This window comes from Lynx canadensis, chromosome F1, assembly GCF_007474595.2.
Source record: "Lynx canadensis isolate LIC74 chromosome F1, mLynCan4.pri.v2, whole genome shotgun sequence".
NCBI classification, from domain to species: Eukaryota; Metazoa; Chordata; class Mammalia; order Carnivora; family Felidae; genus Lynx; species Lynx canadensis.
This window is the reverse complement of record NC_044319.2, coordinates 42,676,878-42,695,164: the sequence shown is the minus strand read 5'-3', so window position 1 is coordinate 42,695,164 and position 18,287 is coordinate 42,676,878.

Sequence of the window (18,287 nt, the reverse complement as noted above, 5' to 3'; positions counted from 1 at the left end):
TTAATAAGGTGGACGTAAGTAAGCCGGGTCGGGGAATTATCGCGAGGTCCAGATGACATGGTGTTTGTAAAGGGTCAGACGTACAGTAAGTGCTCCCAAAATGTTCCTCCCTGCCCTGCATCTCATCCCTCCCAGGCCTTCAAGTCAAGGTCGACTCAGAAGACATCATTTGCATACATTTTCAGACGTTCAGCCTGTCCTGGCATTTAGCTGTGGAAATGCCACACTGTCGGCACTTTCCCCAGGGTCTCCTCTTTAAGCCCGTGTCTTCAGTCTTTGGGTTTCTTCTTTCTGTCCAAGGGCCATCCCGTGGTGCTCCACTTCTGCTTCCCCAGCCAGCAGCAGACTGCTCCGTGATGTTTGCCAGGGTGCCCAGGGGACAGGAGTGCTGGAGAGGGCTCCTTGTCAGAACAATTCTTTTTCCCTGATGAGGGGGCCCACTCCCTGTCCTGATCCTTCTTTGCCCAGAGAGCTGCCCCACATTTCCCACTACTGCTTCCTCTATGCTGGAGTGTGGCCAACCTCTAACCCTCCCTGCCAAGGGCATCTGGGAGTCCCTAAGCACCCCGCCACCCCTCATGGCTCCCAGCAGGATGGCACTTAGGCCATTTGACTGGGCACATGTCCAAGCCCCTGTAGTCTTGTTTGTGGACCACGTGTCTCAAAAATCACCCTTGGGGAGGACAGGGATGTTATGAACAATGTACATTCCCAGACGGCACCCCAGACCAACTAAATAGATTCCAGAGCGGCCAGAAATCTGCATTTTAAATAAGTCCCCGTGTGATTCTTACGCACAGTAAAATTTGAAAGCCGTTGGTGTCTTTTTTTCCTCTCTCATTTTTATTGAGGTGGGACTCCTACAGTGAAACACACAAATCGTGAGGTGTGCAACTTGATGAATTTGTCCACAGGGTTCGTGATGCCCCCCAGGTTACCCCAGCCCAGATGGAGATGCAGAACCCTTCCAGCTCCCCCGAAGGCTCCCTCATGTGACCTGGAGACGTGGCCACTATTCAGAGTTCCAGCGACATGGGCTAGTCTCGCTGTTTTCAAATTTCGTATGATTGGAGCATTGGCTTCTTTCAATGTTACGTCAATACTCCTTACTCTTAAAGGCCCAGACAACTCCTCCTCCATTCCCTGCACTTGCCCTTTCCCCCAAGATAGGTAGGTAGACAGGCAGGCAGATAGGAACAAATGAAAAAAGAAAGAAAGGAAACAGAGTCTTCTAGGTCCGGACCTTAAACCCCTCTGCTGCAGCTTCCTCTCTGTCCTCCCCTCCTCGAGCCTTGTGGAAGTCACGTTCGGTCACCGGCCTTCAAGCATTAGTGCTCTTGGAGGCTCAGGACCTGTCACTCTGCGGCCGCGGAGGACCTGGCCGCCCATTCCCCTGCCGATCTCTCCATCAGCTGCCGGGACCACTCATTTGTTGTGTGTGGACTGCCAGAGAGTCCAAGCACATTCCAGATGAAATTGGCCAATTTAAGCTACAAATGAAAAGACAAATGAGATGGAAATTGCACAGAACAAGCCTACTTCTCATCAGTAGGTATCAGTCCTGACATGCTGAGCTGAGCAACTTCTTTAGGCTTTCCCCTGCAGCTGAGGTCAGAAAGGCTTTCCCAGCCTCGGTGAACCCCAACCCCTTCGCATCTGGCCAGGGCCAGGCAGAGGAGCAGCCCAGGAAGCTTTGAGGGGAAGCTAGCAGGGGGGAGGCGAGGGGAGGGGTAGGAGGGGACAGGCAGAGGACCCAAAGCAGATGCGGAAACAGGACAGTACAAAAAGAGGATTCGGTCATTCCAAAAAGAAGGGAAAAAATAACGTTTTGAGCACCCACTGTGTGCAGGCCCTGTGCTGAGTGTTCAGATTACAACAACAGACAAAGCTTGCCCTTAAGGGGCTCCCAGCCCAGGGGAAGGAGAGAGAGAAAAGACGTGAGGAGGAGAGAAAAAGCGAGAAGAGAAGGAAACAAGGGAGGAGCAGCTGGAGGGTGTGCAGGACATCGATGAGCACACACAGCTGGAAAGGAGGAGTGAGAGCATCCCCACCCCCACCCCCACCCCAGGCAAGCCAAGGCCATCTCAAGACCAGGGATGTCCTGGAGCAGAAGGGTACAAAGTCCTGGACCAGGGAAGGCCAACCACGAGGGAAGCCTGGCCAGAAAGCCTCACCAACAGCTGATCGGTTCTTGGTGAAGTGTGGAGGAGTGTGGCTGGCAGGGAGTGAGCTCACCCATCCAGACAGCCAATGAGTAAAAAATTCAGATGGGGGCGTATTGCCTATTGTGTAAAGAGGAGTGAAAAACCCAGGAGTTCTCAATCCCTGGAAACTCGTGCATTTTCTGAGTCCAAGTTGTTGCAGAGACGCAGGGACTACGAATTTGTTTTCATATGGATCCAAGCTAAATACAATTTTTGCAATAATAATAATAATAATGGCAAACACTTATAAAGCACTTACAATGAGCCAGGCTGTTCTAAGCACTTACCATGTATTAGTTCATTTGCATAGTAAATATGCGGGGGGAGGGGGAATACTAATGCATTTCAAAGCCAAGCAAGAATGACTTTTGGACTCTCTGTCTCCTCCCCACCGCAGCCCAACACACACACTGTGAAAGCTGACCACTGAAAAGCTCTGAGCCCAGTCTCCCTTGCTGGGGTGACGTGACGCAGAAGTCCTGGGGGGGGCTAGATTTGGAAGCAGCTCCGGGAACGCTTGAATGAGTCCAGATCGTGGGCCAGACCGGCTCACCCTCTCCCTGTCCTTGTCCTCATCCTCTAAGCTGAAGTGCTCCAAGACAGGCCCCACGCTAGGTGCTCAGGTAGAAAGGGACCCAGGAGATGTCCTGAAGATGATGCCTGGTCATTAGGGGGAGCGTGGCCCCCTGTCTGCCCATTACCAGAGCCAGAATCCACATGCATCAAGCCATCGTGGATGTCACTAAGCCTGACTGCCACCAGGGAGCTAGTTTCCATAGTGACAGAGGTACACTAGACCCTTTACATCCCGAGGGAGACATCATAGCCCTTCCTGGATCCACGGAGTGGAGACTGCCACGTAATTTTCCCCATCAAACACAGCCAAGGAGGACGGAGAACTGCACGGGGGACGTGGCTAGCGAGGGCAGAGTCATCGAGCTCCGCTTGCCGGGACGTTTCCCTGGACGGGTCTCTGGCACGTGCCGCTCAGCACCGCGCACCGCTCCGTATCAGATGGGGTTTGCTTGTTGCAGGAGAAATCACTTTATGATAAACCGGACAGCGCCAACTGTCTGCTGCTTTTCGAACCACACAGCCACGAGGGACTTCGGTTAAACATGGTAGGCCCAACATCATGTTCCACTCTGCTGCCACGCCAGGGAGTGGGAAAGTTACAGAAGCCCCCAAGGGCAAGGGAGAGAACGAAAGCAATCAGCAATGCCTATACCGCTTCGGAAGTTGAGAAGCTAACTGACTCGGGTTGATAGAGAAAAACCTGGAGACCCCGGAGGCACCAACGAGACATGGGCAGATTCTTTTTTTTTTTTTTTTTTTTTGAAATGTTTACTCATTATTTTTGAGAGAGTAAGAGAGAGTGTGCACCCCCCCTGAGCAGGGGAGGGGCAGAGAGAAAGGGGGGCAGAGGATCCGAAGGGCTCCACGCTGACAAGAGAGGCCCTGAGATGGGGCTCGAACTCCTGAACCGCGAGGTCATGATCTGAGCCAAAGTCAGATGCTTAGTCGACTGAGCCACTCAGGCACCCCAGAAATGGGCAGATTCTTGCTATAGAGCCGCAGAAAGGCTCAGACATTGGTGACATGTGAAAATAGGGTAGGGAGTATGGCCAAAAACAGGAAAGCGATCCCCCAGAGGAGGTGAGGTGATATATGGAAAAGTGGGAATTTCCTGGAAGTTTGCAAACCAAATGGAGACACCCCCCACCCTTTTCCTCCTGTTGGCTTTAGGAATGCTGGTGGCTGGGCAAATGGCCACATCTGGGGGCTCCACCGACCCCTCCCCATGGTGAGACCAGCAGTTAACAACTGTGCCGATGCACACAGAGCTCCCAGTCAGCTTTTAAACGCCTTGCTCGTAAATATGAGCCAACAGCCAGGGATTACTAGAGTTTTGAGAAGAGCATCAAATATAAAAAGAAACATAAGCCAAAGTAAAGGGAAAACAACCCGAAGAGGCCAGTACTATGCAAGGCACAAAAGAAAACATAAAAACCACCACCACCCATTTGGGACGCCTGGGTGGCTCAGTTGGTTGAGTGTCCGACTTCGGATCAGGTCATGATCTCGTGGTCCATGAGTTCAAGCCCCGCGTTGGGATCTGTGTTGACAGCTCAGAGCCTGGAGACTCTCAGATTCTGTGTCTCCCTCGCTCTCTGCCCCTCCCCCACTCATGCTCTGCCTCTCTCTCTCTGTCAAAAAATAAACATTAAAAAAATTTTTTTAGGGGCACCTGCGTGGCTCAGTCGGTTGAGAGACTGACTTCGACTCAGGTCATGATCTCATGGTTTGTGAGTTCGAGCCCCGCGTCGGGCTCTGTGCTAGCAGCTCAGAGCCTGGAGCCTGCTTCTGATTCTGTGTCTCCCTCTCTCTCTGCCCCTCCCTCACTCATGCTCTGTCTCTCTCTGTCTCAGAAATAAATAAACATTAAAAAAAATTGTTTTTTAAAAAAGAGCATTTAAAAACCACCACCACCCTTGACATCCTCAAAGATGAGGGTGCCCACAGAACACACAGCGGCCTTTTTAAAAAATTGAGATAGAATTCACATAGCATAAAATTCGCCCTTTTAGTATATACAATGTAGTGGTTTTTCATCTACAAGGTTGTGCGCCCATCACCACCATCTAATTCCAGAACATCTTCATGATCCCCAAAAGAAACCTCATACCCGTACGATAGTCACTTCCCCCTTCTTTCCTTCCCCAGCCCCAGGCAAGCACTGATCTCCCTTCTGTCTCTATGCTGGGCCTCCCTATTCTAGACACTTCGTAAGTGGAAGCATACAAGACGTGGCCTTTGTGACTGGCTTCTTCCACTCCACACACTGTTTTCAAGGTTCATTCATATGGTGGCAGGTAGCTGGGCTTCCTTCCCTTTTAGGGCTGAGTAAACACTGCACTGTATGGATATTTCACATTTCATTCATTTATCACGTGATGGGCATTTTGGGTGATTTTTGTTTTTTAAGGAAAATGCAGAGAATAAGAATGAGCTCTTATAAAGTGAACTTATATATTCCGCTTCCTTAAATGAAAATGATTACTCTCCAAATTGCAAGGATCCCCGAGGTGCCCCACAATTGATGAAGAGAGACCCTTTGTGTCTTCGTGAGACGCATTTCAAAATTTCAGAACATCGGGGATAAAGGGAAGAGTCTACAAGTCTCTAGAAAGAGACCGGCTCTAGGGTAGCGGCCGACTTCCCAGCAGTCCCCTGTTGAGATCATGGAAAAATGCCTTCAAACATGCAAGGGAAAGTTGTTTTTAGTCTAAAGTTATATTTCCAGTCAATCTATCCATTAATTAGGGAGAGCAAATGAAGACATTTTCAAACGTGCACATTTTCAAGAAACATCTTTTTCGACGGTACCTTAAGGATGTGCCCCACCGACATGAGAAAAACGACACGAAACCCAGGGAGAGACACCGACGGTAGGAAGACTTACCACCAGAGGGAAGAGCAGGAAGGAATATGCACCAACATAACAGTGGTTAGCCTGAGGAGGTGGAAAAGGAGATTGTTTAAATTTCCCCCATATGTTTTTCCATATTTCCAGATCCGTGAGGGTCTATCTGCTCTGCTAGGCTGAGAACAGCCCCAGGACAGAGCGGGGACTTGTTCATCTTGTTTATCCCCGACACCTGGCAGAGAACAGGCACAGAATCAATGCTTCAGTTGAATGTATGGAGGGAGGGAGGAGGGAAAAAGAAAAACTAGGAAGGAGAAATCCCCCACCAAATGTAGACCAGAAACTGAATGGGACCAGGGTCGGGATGCCATAAAGTTTTTATAGACCTTCTGGCTGGGAAATCAGGTTGGCTAGAGAACAAGGAAGGTGACCAGCCTTGGGCGTCCCTCAGGGCTCCCCCGCCTGGGGCCGGGGGAGCCAACTCCTGCTGTAAATAATCCCCCCCCCCCCCGCCAACATGGAACTTCACAGTTGAGAGGGACCAGCTTTCCTGTGGCCAAGTACTTTTACTGGCCTCGTCAGAATCAGAAGCCCAGAGTTCCAGTGTGTGACCTCCTACACGTCTCTTCCCTGCTCTGGGCCTCAGTTTCTTCCATTGAAAAACAAGGACGCAAAATGAAACGGGTGTGAGGTGCCTTCCAGCTCTGACCTGAGACCCTGCAACATCCCGGGCAACAGAGGACCAGCTCACCTTGCTTAGGCGCAGAAGCTGCCCAAGGCGCGGGCCCCCAGGTGAGGGTAGAGACGGGGGGAGTCTCCACCTCCCAACCACCTCCTTCCACCCGCACCCGCAGCTTCTGAAATGGGTGCAGGTGCGGAACAGCCTTGGGCCAGTTTTTTCCCCCAGGAGGGAGACACTGGCCTGGGACAGCAAGTATTGCAGCCAGCCGCCAAATCAGAATCGCCTGCTTCGGAACTAGTCACAGTTCCATCGGCAGGTTTCTGGGCTCGGGCCAGAGGACTGGGATGGGTATTTGCATGTGAACAAGCGCTCCAGGTGACCCTTGGGCACGTTGACTTGAGAACTGATGGATCAAGGGGGCTGGGATTTGGGAGAGGAGGTTCAGCGCTCATAATCGAAATAAGGACCATGCATCCTGCACCTACTCCACGAGGGGCACTTTTTGACATCTCTGATCTTTACAACAACCACCCCGTAAAGTAGGTATTATTACTCTAATTGTACAGAAGAGAAAACCGAGACCCAGAGCAATTAACTGGCCAGACATCACACCGATAAGCAGACAAAGAGCCAACATTTTTAACTCTGGTCCTTCTTTGCCCTTCTACCGCACAAGCCTGGCTCTTTGCTTAGGGCCTAAACGGCTGTTTCCTGCCTGCCTCCGGTGTTTGGAGGTGCCCTGCTGAACTGGGAGGGGAGGGGGGGTTCATGCAGAGGAGGAGCGGAGGGCACAAGGGGCCCGCTGCCCATCACTGCTTTGCCCTGTCCCTCTGCCTCTCAGGCCAGTCTCAGGCTCCCAGGAGCCGTTTGGACAGGGCGTGAAGTATCCGCAACTTCCGTCTTCCCTCCTTCCCAGCTTCCTATCGTCTCCCTAATTAAAGACGCCTGGAATAATTCCCCCTGCTGTGTGCTGCTGGCAGTGTGCCCACAGCCCTCCGGGAAGGCAGCTGCGGCACCTGGTACCCTCGCACCGTGGAGACACCTGGGCACCCGCAGGGGACACCTGGGGAAGGGGGACAGAGCAGGGGAGAGAGGAAGCAGCCCCGGGCTGGGGTAGGGGAGGGGGAGGTAATGAGTAAGCCCTACATTTGGGAGGAGGGAGGTGCCAAGAGTTCTCACCCCTCCCATCCCCACCCCCCACCCCCACCCCTGCACCTTAGGCAGAATTACCCAGTCCCCATTCTAAAGAGTTTTCTGAGAGTTTCCGCAGCCCTGTCACCTGCTCGTGTGTCCGACAGCGCCTCGGTCAGGATGCTTTCTGAGAAGCCCCCACCCCAGAGCCTTGGCCTTGGCCCTGGCCGTTCCCTCCGCCTGACAGTGACCAACCACTTGGCTTGCCCGGGACAGAAGGGGTTTGGGGGGATTCAGGACTTCAGCGCTAATGCCGGGAAATAGGGATGAATTAGTCACCGTGCCCCACCTCTTCCTCATTCAGGTCTCAGGCCGCGTGTCCCCTCCCCAAAGAGGCTTCCCTGGCCCCTCGGAGGAAAGTGGCACCAAGCCACTCCACCCTGACTCCGTGTTGAGTGACGGGACTCGTTTTCTGTTGCTGCCACAGACTTCCCGTACACTTAGCCGCTTGGAACAGCACCCACATGGCGGCCCACGGTTCTGTAGGTCAGAAGCCCATCTGGGCTGGCTTGGCTGGTTTCCCTCTGCTCCGGGTTTCAAAAGGCCAGAATCAAGGTGTCGGCGGCTCTGGAGAGAATCTGCTTCTGAGTTCGCTCGGGTGGGCATCTTTGGAGGGCCATCCTCCTTTCCATGTTCCTTCAGAGCCCTTGGCACCATCTGATGTCATATTTACTTACATGCTGATTCTCCATTCATTGTCCATCCTCCTCCCCTATCCTAAGCTCCACGAGGGAAAGGATCGTGTCTCTATTGTTCACTACGGTGTCCCTAACCGTCCCTAAACAGTGCCTGGCGCGCAGTAGGTCACTGGTGTCGGTTGAATGAATGAATGTTACAAGGGCTGCTGAATGCTCAGTAGAAATGAGAACTTCTGGCAACGTCCAAGGAGGCTTCCCAGAGCTCACCCCTCAGCTGGTCAGATCACAGGCGGTCCGGCAGGGAGTCACCCGAAGGCTAGAGCGCCCCCTCCTGGCAGCTGCGCTGGAGCCCTGAGCCCGGCTGGCTTCCGCTCTACCTTCTGACCTGCCGCTTCCCCACCCTGCCCTTCTGACTTATTCTCCCCTTCTCCCACCCAGCACCCCCAGATCCTCGGTGTCCCTGCCTGAGGGTCCTAAAGGGCAGACACCTGAGGCCTGGTGAAGAGGTGGAGGACCGGTCCAGGAGGAGGCAGAGGCTGCTATGCCTCCGCTGGGTTCAAAGCCAATCCACCTGGGACTTCAAACAATTAATTTCCCCAATCTGCAAAACGATCAGCTTCGGAGGGAAAACAATTAGCCCAGTGCAAATTGTAATTGTCATCTCACTCCTGATTTTAATTTGGACTAATGAGGGCTAAGTGAGCCAGTCTTCCCACTGCCCTGTGGCCCTGGGCCCTCACCCGCCAGGGGCATTTAACCCTCAGCTGCCCGCCTCGCACGAGTGGCTGAGGGACGCTTGCAGGCTGGCACGGGGGCCGTGGCTGGGCTGAGCAGGAGAAAGCAGGTGCCGGCAGGAGGGAGGGAAGAAGAGAGTGCCTCCGGCCCACAGGGGAGCTGCCTGTTTACAAGGCCCCCAGGCAATCAAAGTTTTATTGAACAGAATTGACTACTGGCTCGCTCCTCTGTCACAGCCAGTTAACTCTGGCTGCGCAGTCTCCGGGGACCTGCTTCCAGGAGCATCTGGCTGCCTCCCCTGGGCCAGGGCGCCTCTGCCCGGCCCTGTTCTTCCTCACCCACCCCGCTGCTCTTCGTAGAGGGGCTGGAGAGGGCTCTCGGGCCCACCACCTGCTGGTCACGGGGGTCGGTCTAACGCCAACTCCCACTGAACACGCTAAGGCCTAGAGAGGGAAGGGACCTGTGCTAGGTCACACACGGGTCCGTCATGCTTTGTTATTATTACTGAATGGTGTCCTCTGTCCTCAGACACGTCTTTCTTCTGTGGCCCCAGGCTTGGTAGCCAGCGTAATGCCCGGGGTACTGCAGATACAGGAGAGAAGGAAGAATGCCAGGGCCCGAGTCCTCGTCTGTGTTCTTCTACCACGCCCCTCCCCCCACGTAGCCTCGGCTCTGGTTAGGTGGGTTCGATTCATTCATTCACACATCACTCGTTCATTGCTGGAGCCATGGGCGGGGCGGGGGGGGGGCACATACTAGGTGCCGGGACACAGAGACAAGTAAGGCCCATTCCTGCCCTGTAGGACCTCACAGTCTAGTGGTTCAGCCCTGGGCCCCAAACCCTCAGTGGGTGGCTCGTCCGTGACCCCAGATCCCGAGTGGCGGCAGGTAAAGGAATCAACCCTGGCTTCTGGCTTCTGCCCCTGGCTGCGGGGCCACCCTCAGCTCACCCACATCTTTGAGTCGCTGCTGCTTGTAAGTCTGGAGTCAGGAATCCTGAGCTCTTGTCCCGGCTTCCCCACCAATTTGCCATGTGACCTTGCGCACATCCCTTCCCCGGGCTCTCCCGTCTGGAAGCCAGGGCCCCGGGTTCCGCAGCTTCCGCCTCTGGATTCTGTGACTTTGGCGCAACCTCATCCTGGTTCCATGTGCTGGTGTCTGGTCCCGGCCTGCCACCACCGCTGGGTCACCTGGAGGCCCTGAGCCTCCTGTTCCTCATCTGCAAAGCGGGGAAGGTGGCGACCAGCTGTCTGTGTGGTGAGGTCTCCCTGCAGGTGACACCCTGCAGGTGTTTACAAAGCGGCGGACAAGCGGCAGGTGCCCACGGACCCCACGACTAGGAGAGTGTTATTACTGTGCCCCGGTGGTCCCTACCTCTCAAGCGCCGCCCTTCACCCCAGTGGAGGCAAGTGGGCCGGTGGAAGGTACACGAAACGGGGAAGCGGGAGAGGAAGGGCTTCTCCCTCTCTCGGCCTCGGCTTCCTGGGGCCGCTGGGCTGGATCGTGTCTCCGGCTTCTAACCCTGACGAGCCCAGTTCTGCAGTGGAGACCCCTCCAACAGCGAGGGCAGCCTGCGAGAGCTCACGGCCTCGTTGGTGTCCTGCCCGGGCCCCTCTTGCTGTCTCCTGACGGAAGGCTGCCCTTCTCCAACATTCTCCTCCTCTTGGCATTTTCTCCATCATCTCCTCCCTCCCCCCTGCGTGCCCCCAGCCCGTTTCCCTTCCCCACTGCTTGTCTGGCCTTTGGTGACTTTAGCTGGGCCGCCTGCCTGGAATCTCTTTCCTCCCTACGCTGCCCCCACACCCACGTCTGCTCCGGCGGAGGCCGCATCTGCCTCCCTCCTCTCCTGGGCCTGGCCCGAGGGAAGGGAGGTCGGGTCCACAGCCTCAGTACCCGTTCCCGTCAGAGGAGGCTTAGAACCCATCATCAGACGCTCGTCTCTTGTCACCAAAGAACAGGAACCAGCCCCTCCAGCACGGCTGCCTCCTCATGGCAGGACGTCCTCACGGCAACCCCTGTTGCTGCAGCGTGAGCCGTGACCCCAGGTGCTCGAGTGTCTCCCCCTCCCCTCAGAACGCATACCTGGTCTTTCCCTTCTGCTCAGATATCTCATGCCCGTCGGCCGATGGGGTCCGCGGAAATGCAGCTGCCCCGTGGAGAAGTGGGTGTCCTGCTGGGGGTGGGCAGGTGAGGGCAGACCTGGGATCTCCATCTGTGGTTATCAAGGGCTACCTGGGGAAGCATGCAGGCCCCTGGGTTTCACCTCCAGAGAGGCCCATTCTGGGAGACTGGGGTGGATTCCAGGAATCTTCATGATGAACAGGCACTCTGGCCGGATGATCGTGGCTCGGAAAGACCCTGGACCGCCGTCTGTGAAACATTGGTCTGGATCCACCAGGCAGAGCTCTTGTCGCCTGCTCTTATTTTTTTGTAAGTTAATTTAATTTGAGAGAGAGAGTGCAGGAGTGGGAGAGGCAGGGGAAGGGGCACGGCGGGGGGGGGGGGGACCGAGGATCCGAAGCGGACTCTGTGCTGACAGCTGAGAGCCCGATGCAGGGTGCGAACTGACGAACCGGACGGTGAAATCACGACCTGAGCAGAAGGCTGACGCGTAACCGACTGAGCCACCCAGGCGCCCCTTGTCTCCTGTCTTTAAGGCCCTGGAGTTTAGGGGCAGAGAGAGAAACCATCAGCTCCCTGCTCCCGTCTTGTCAGGGGCCTCAAGGAGCGACTGACCCTAGGTTTCTAGGCTGCTCTCAGCACCCTCTTCCCGCCTGGGTGGCCCCTGGCAATCCTGACCTGCACCCCCGCTGCACTGGCTGAGGAGTGGGAGCCACGGGAGAGGGGAGGGGCTGCTTGGGGGGCGGCAGCTGGGAGCAGGGACAATCTCTGTAGGAAAGTTATTTCTCTCCCCGGGGATAAGGCAATGCTGTGGTGTCCCAGCGAAAGGTTTTAAGGCCCCTCTCACCTTTGCGGACATACTTTGTGATCCAAGCACTTTGAATTCTTCACCTGGGCTCACTCAGCTGGTCACAGCCCCAGGCGTCACATGTCACATACGGATGCTATGGAAGCTTCAGCATAGCCCCTCACGGGTTCCAGACCCCAGCCCAGAGAGCAGCGGTGTCTTTGTCATTAAGGCACAAGCACATCTTGTCACCCTAGGACCCACGGGAGCACCAATGCCGCACCCCCCCATCCTCAGGCCATTGCGGCTGCTTGCCCCTCAGAATGACCCAGGTGGGGGGCGCCGGGGTGGCTCCATCGGTTAAGCGTCCGACTTCAGCCAGGTCACGATCTCGCGGTCCGTGAGTTCGAGCCCCGCGTCGGGCTCTGGGCTGACGGCTCAGAGCCTGGAGCCTGCTTCGGCTTCTGTGTCTCCCTCTCTCTCTGCCCCTCCCTCACTCGTGTTCTGTCTCTCAAAAATAAATAAAGAGTAAAAAGTAACAGGTGAGGGGCGCCTGGGTGACCCAAGCCAGGCTCTGAACTGAGCATGGAGCCTGCTTAAGATATTCTCTCTCTCTCTCTCTCCCTCCCTCCCTCCCTCCTTTGCCCTTCTCCCCTGCTCCCTCTCTCTCTCTCTCTCAAATAAAAATAAAAGTAACAGCTAAAATTAATAATGCTAGTTGGCCCAATATATCCCCCACATTATCATTGCAACATTTAATCAGCATAACAAACTTATTAATGAGATATTCCGCAGCCTTTGTCCGTATTAAATCTTCTCAAGCTGGTGTTCGTTTGCATGTGCAACGCATCTCAGTTTGGCCACATTTCAAGTGCTGGGTGGCCATGTATGGGGTTACCATATTGGACGGGGTGACTCAGCATAAAATCCGGAGCCATCTTCTCTGGCCTCTGCCTCCCCTGACTTCCTACTGTCCTCAGGAAGCAGCCCTTCCCTTCCTCTGGGCTCTTTCCGGGTTGTGCTCCTCTCCCCTTCCCTCTCACCTGCCCATCTTCCAGTCCACCTCTCTCTCTCTCTCTCTCTCTCTCTCTCTCTCATCCCCTCTGTCTCCTTAGCTCTCTCCTGGAGAAGGCCTTATTGTCAGACAAGAAACCTTTAAATAGGTGAGACAAAGGTGACAAATGTTCCTCATTTACATTCAGGTTCTATCTGGCATTTTTGGCCCCGGTGAATGACACCTCTATCAAAACATCTCATTTGGAAATGTCAGAGTGGCCTTTGATAAGTCATCAGTCACCCTGATGGCGGCTGACAGGCGGTGGCGGTGTGGTGGTATCTAATACGCTGTGGAATGCGTCTTCCGCAGTTGCGTAGTATTTTCTTTATCTAACATGGCACGAAATCCCTCCTGAAGGAAAGAAACCGTTAACCTTGCCACACTAGGCTCCCCCGAAGCTTCTTTTCCCTTCACTCTCCAGCCTCCCTCCCCGCCCGGAGGCAGAATCTTCCAGTCACACTCTCAGGCACCTCCTCTCCCGCTCTGACAGGAGTCAAGCCAACCACCCTAGTGGCGCCCCTTCGGGAAGCCGTAGAAGGCGCACGCCGGGCCCTGAACCCAGGTGCTTGGGGTCGCCTGTGACTCTCACCTGGATGTGAACCCGGGAGGAAACCCAGCCTCCTCTGCAGACAGCCTCCTCTTCCCGGATGTGATTGCCCGTCATTCCCCTTCCCTTCCCCGTCTCCCTCCCGCCCTGCCCCAGCTCCTCCAGCCCTCCGGAGCCTGGCCCAGAGCCTGCCGAGAAAGCATAGAAATAAGTGCCGAGGTTTTTCCGATCACATATTTCTGATCAAAAATAAAGGCCACTCAAGTCCTTGATGGGCGGGGCTGGTTCAGTCCAAGCAGCCGGCTCCTGGCTCCTTCCCCCATTTCACCCTTGTGTCTGGAGTCCCCCTCTTTTCTCACTCCGGAGCGCTTCCTCCTCCCCTTCCCGCGGTTCCTCCCCACACTTTGGGGGTTGAGGCTTGGGCCAAGTAGTGCAAGTAACAGATACGGTGGGTTAGAAACGGGTGGCATAGAGGCTCCTGGCTTGTCCCTGAGTTAGAGGAAGAAACCGCTATGTTAAAATAGCCACAGGCCACGGAAGCGTGTAGAGGGTTGCCTTGTAAACATAAACCCCAGCATGAGATGCGCTGACCCGCATCCAGACGTGTTGGATGTCTGTCCAAAACCACTTTGGCAACTGATTCAAACCATCCTCCGACGATTCTCTTTGTCTTCGTCATCATCAGTGAAGAAGAAATACCCCATGCGTGCGCGCGCGCACACACACACACGCACACACTCACACGATTTTTCAGCGTGAGCCTTTCCCCATTCCTGCTTCCTCCGGGTGCTGTGTGATGATTTCTGCAGAAGACAGCGTCTCGTAAAGAAAAGAATGCTCGCTCTGGAGCTGAACCAGCCCGCTCCGATTTGAGCTCTTCAGGCGCGGTTCTTTGCCAGGAAGCCGCTTCTGAGCCTCGGCGTCCTCATCTGTGAGATGGGCCAAGGATGCCAGTCTCATAGAGCTAGACCCAACACTACCAGCGGTCACCACCGCCCTTCCTCATCCCTCCCCACCCTCTCCCTCTCCCTGTGCAGCTGTGAGGGGGAACAGGTTCCGGGCTGGCTGGCAGAACCCTCTGCCCTCGCCTCAGGCCTTGGATTAGCCACGTGTGGAATCCAAACGGGATGGACACGTCAGCCTCGGTCGCCCGCCTACGCATCTAGTCTGGACATGGGGTTAGGCCCTACTTCAGCAGGACCCACGTGAGCCACCCCTGAGGGGGGACTGCCACCTTCATAGAAAGCCTTCTGTTAAGGGGGACCCCGCTGCCAGCCACGGGCAAGCACATCATTTGTTAGTTTACCTCCCGCCACGTTTATTGAGCACCGACCGCTTGTGGGACTCTGTGCGAGGCGAAGGATGACGCAGGCCCAGCCTGTGCTCTGGAGAAGCTCGGACTGGGGAGGACTAGGGTGGGTGCTGCGAGAGCAAGAGGAGGGCGAGAACGCGCCACAAAGGAGAGGACAATTGAGCTGGCGCTCGGGGGGTATTTAAGAGCTCCCCAAGCAGAGAATAGAAGCACACTCCAAAACAACAAGTTCAAAGTCCTGAAAGCACAAAAGAGAACAGCCAGTGCCTACACAGCTTGGGGAAAGAGAAGAGGAGGGGAGGGCCTGGAGAGGTGAGCAGGGATGCGACTGGGGTGGGGGGGGGGTGCCGCTGCTGGAGTAGCCAAGGGCCCTGCCCTTCAATCGAGGGGAGCAGTGACCTCTCTCATCACAAGACAAAAGGTGTGTGTGATACAGACAGAAAGCCCAGATGGCAGCTGTGGGGTGTCAGGACGGAGCACCGTGAGGGACACTTCATGGAGGAGGAGGGGCCCCAGGCGAGCCATGAAGGCTCAGAAGATTCCGGTCCGTGTGGAGAAAGCGGCTTCCGATCCCCATTCACATGCCGCCAAGCAGCCGTGTCCCCGGCGGGGGGGGGGGGGGCTTTCCTCTGACACCGTAGCGACGCAGCAGACGGACGGAGAGTGCGGGGCTCCGCCCGTGCCTGCTGGCAGAGAGAACTCCCGTATCGAGCGCCTTCTCTGTGCCCACACTGTGCCAGATTGGCCGTATTGCGTCGTTTAATCCTCAGAATAACCCCGTGAGGTATCGTTCCCATTTTGCAGCTACAGAAACTGACAGAGAGGTTAAAGAATTCGTTCAAGGTCACACAGCTAGTAAGAGACTGAAGTCGGGATATGAACTCAGGTCTTTCATGTTCTAAAAGCTTTGTTCTTTCCGCCCCCCCGCTGTACAGAGCATTTGGATCCCAGCTTCCTGAACCTGATCTCCTTTTAGCCCCTGGGGTTCTGGAGGAATTTATATGACACTGATGCTGCCTTCATCATTAGAAGGCTGTCACTAGGGTGACAGGGAACAGTAGATATGGAGCTGTCACAATGAGAAAAATGAGGTGATGGGGAAGGCACTTCATCACTGCTTCCGGATTAGAGGCAGCCACCGCTCCGCCTGGCAGAAGGCTCTGTCGTCGTTCTGCTTCGGTTGCACCCCCCGAACCCATCCTAGCCCCCCGTCTTCAAGCAGGCGGAATCCAGGCCTCAACCCCACCCCCACCCCGATTCTGAAAGATGAAGTAACCTTCGTGGAAAGGTTGGCCAGCCCACCATCTTCAGAACAGCCCAAGGAGGAGGGCGGTGCTTCTGAATGCTTTGGGGGTCACAGACCCCGCTGAGAATCTGAAGCAGGCGGTGCCCTTCTCTCCGTGTGCACACACACGCTCACACGCACGTGTGTCTGCACACAGTTGGAGGCATTTCCACGCTCTTCAGCCCATCTGTGGACTCCAGAGGCTCGGTGGGCGTTCTTTCTGGAGATGCTGGGGGAATAGATTCATGATAAACATAGTTCCTGACCGTGTTTCCCCTACTCACCCCCTTCTTGGTCCTGCGGTGTTTGGAGAAAGCAAAGGAAATGGAACTCAGGGCCAGTAACTGCTTTCGTGAGTGTGGCGGGGGGAGGTGGAAGTCAGTGGCCACATGAGCGCTCTGGCTTCTCTGCGTATTTGGATCGCTTGAGGGTCTTTGCATCCGTCAGGGAGCACACGGCCTGCCTGGGCCATCCGTGGTGGGCCCCCGTCTGAAAATGGGTCAGGCTCCCCGCCACTCAGGATGCCGGCCCTCAGAATCCTGGGAGCTCCACCTTGCACTGAACTCACTGAAAAATGCTTTGGAGAAAAGCCCGCTCCCGCAGGGCCCCGCCGCCACCCCGGCCGCCCCTGGGAGCTCCTGTCCCTCCCTGGCTGGAAACACGTGCGCTCTTAATAAAGCTGCCTCATCACCTGTTTAAACTAGACATTTGGTGCGTCATGACTCCTGGCTGGGACCAGAGAAAGCCATCAGCCGTCCTCTGCAGGGAGCAGACCTGCCGGACGTGTCCCGGCTGGCCGCAGGTGCAGGGAAGCACTCCTTCCCAAGGCAGAGTTGGCTGGGGGGGAGGGAGCCCCGGGGTTGATGGGGGAGCTTTTAGAAGTCGGGCAAAGACGACTGACACCTTGCTCCGTCCCTTCCCCTTCTCTGCTGCTCCTGGGCACAAGGTGATCCCAGAACGTGAGGGGACGCAGCAGGGAGGCCCCGGATCATTCCCCAGCCCTGCCATGGCACTCATGGGGCAGGGCAGTCTCGTGTGCACCTGCCCCGGCCTCCCAGCTGGAGGAGTCAGACACTGTGGGCAATACTGAGGCTTCCGGGCCCTGGGGTGTGGCTATAAAGCCAGATTTGCTGCTTGCCCAGAGTTCTGAGGTCTGGGGAGAGAGGCTCTGGAGAAACATAAGCTACAGCTGTGTTAATTATTATTATTTTTATCATTATTACAGAGGAGCATACGCCCCTGTCCATTCCCTGGGGAAATGGCTGTGGAAACAAGTTGCCAACACCTAGGCCTTGTGCCCAGGGGAGCGAGCCCTGGCAAAGCACAGCCTCCGGATCCTCCCCCGCCACCCCGCCAAGCATGGTTCACCTAGCTGGGCACCCGCCTCCCTGCCCGCCACCTCCCCCAGTACACACGCACCTTGTGCACATGCTCGCACATGCGCGCACACACACACAGTGCTCCAGCACGGGGAAGGGCACGTAGCCCCCGGAACTCTTGTTCTTACCTCCTCACCGGAAGAAAACTCGTAAAGCTACCCGTAGCAGAGCCACGTCAAGGTCCGCGGGAAGACTCTTGCTTTCAGCGTTCTGGAGATTTCTGCAGACAGGCACTTGCGCGCGCATCATTCCATAGGCTCCCTCGCAGCCTGGCAGTTGAGGGCTGAGCCTCACACAGTACTGGACTTGAATCACGGCCTCCACACGTACTAGCTGTATGATCTTGGGCAGGTTGCTTACCTTCTCTGAGCCGCCATTTCCCTTTCACTCTTACGGGCTGGTTGTGTGGACTAAGTAAGAAGTAAGCTTTGTAAAAGGCCCCGCACACGGTAAGCATTCAATAAATGGTTCGTATTGAAATTCAAGGCAGACATTCTTGTCGCCATGTGACAGAGGAGAAGAAATAGGGCTCAGCGAGATTGTCCCAAAGTTGGTACATGGTGGAGCTGGGATTAGAACCTCTAGGGGAGCCTGGGTGGCTCAGTCGGTTGGGCGTCTGACTTCGGCTCAGGTCATGATCTCGCGGTCCGTGGGTTCGAGCCCCGCGTCAGGCTCTGTGCTGACAGCTCAGAGCCTGGAGCCTGCTTTGGATTCTGTGTCTCCCTCTCTCCCTTCCCCTGCTCACGTTCTGTTTCTCTCTCTCTCTCTCTCTCTCTCTCTCTCTCTCAAAAATACGTAAAGATTTAAAAAAAAAAAAAAAGAATCTCTGAATTTCTACCCAGACTGGATCTCTTACTGCCAGACCTTTCAGAGGCTGATTTTTCCCTGGCCGACTTGGTGGCAGTTTGGGACTGGGGTCCCT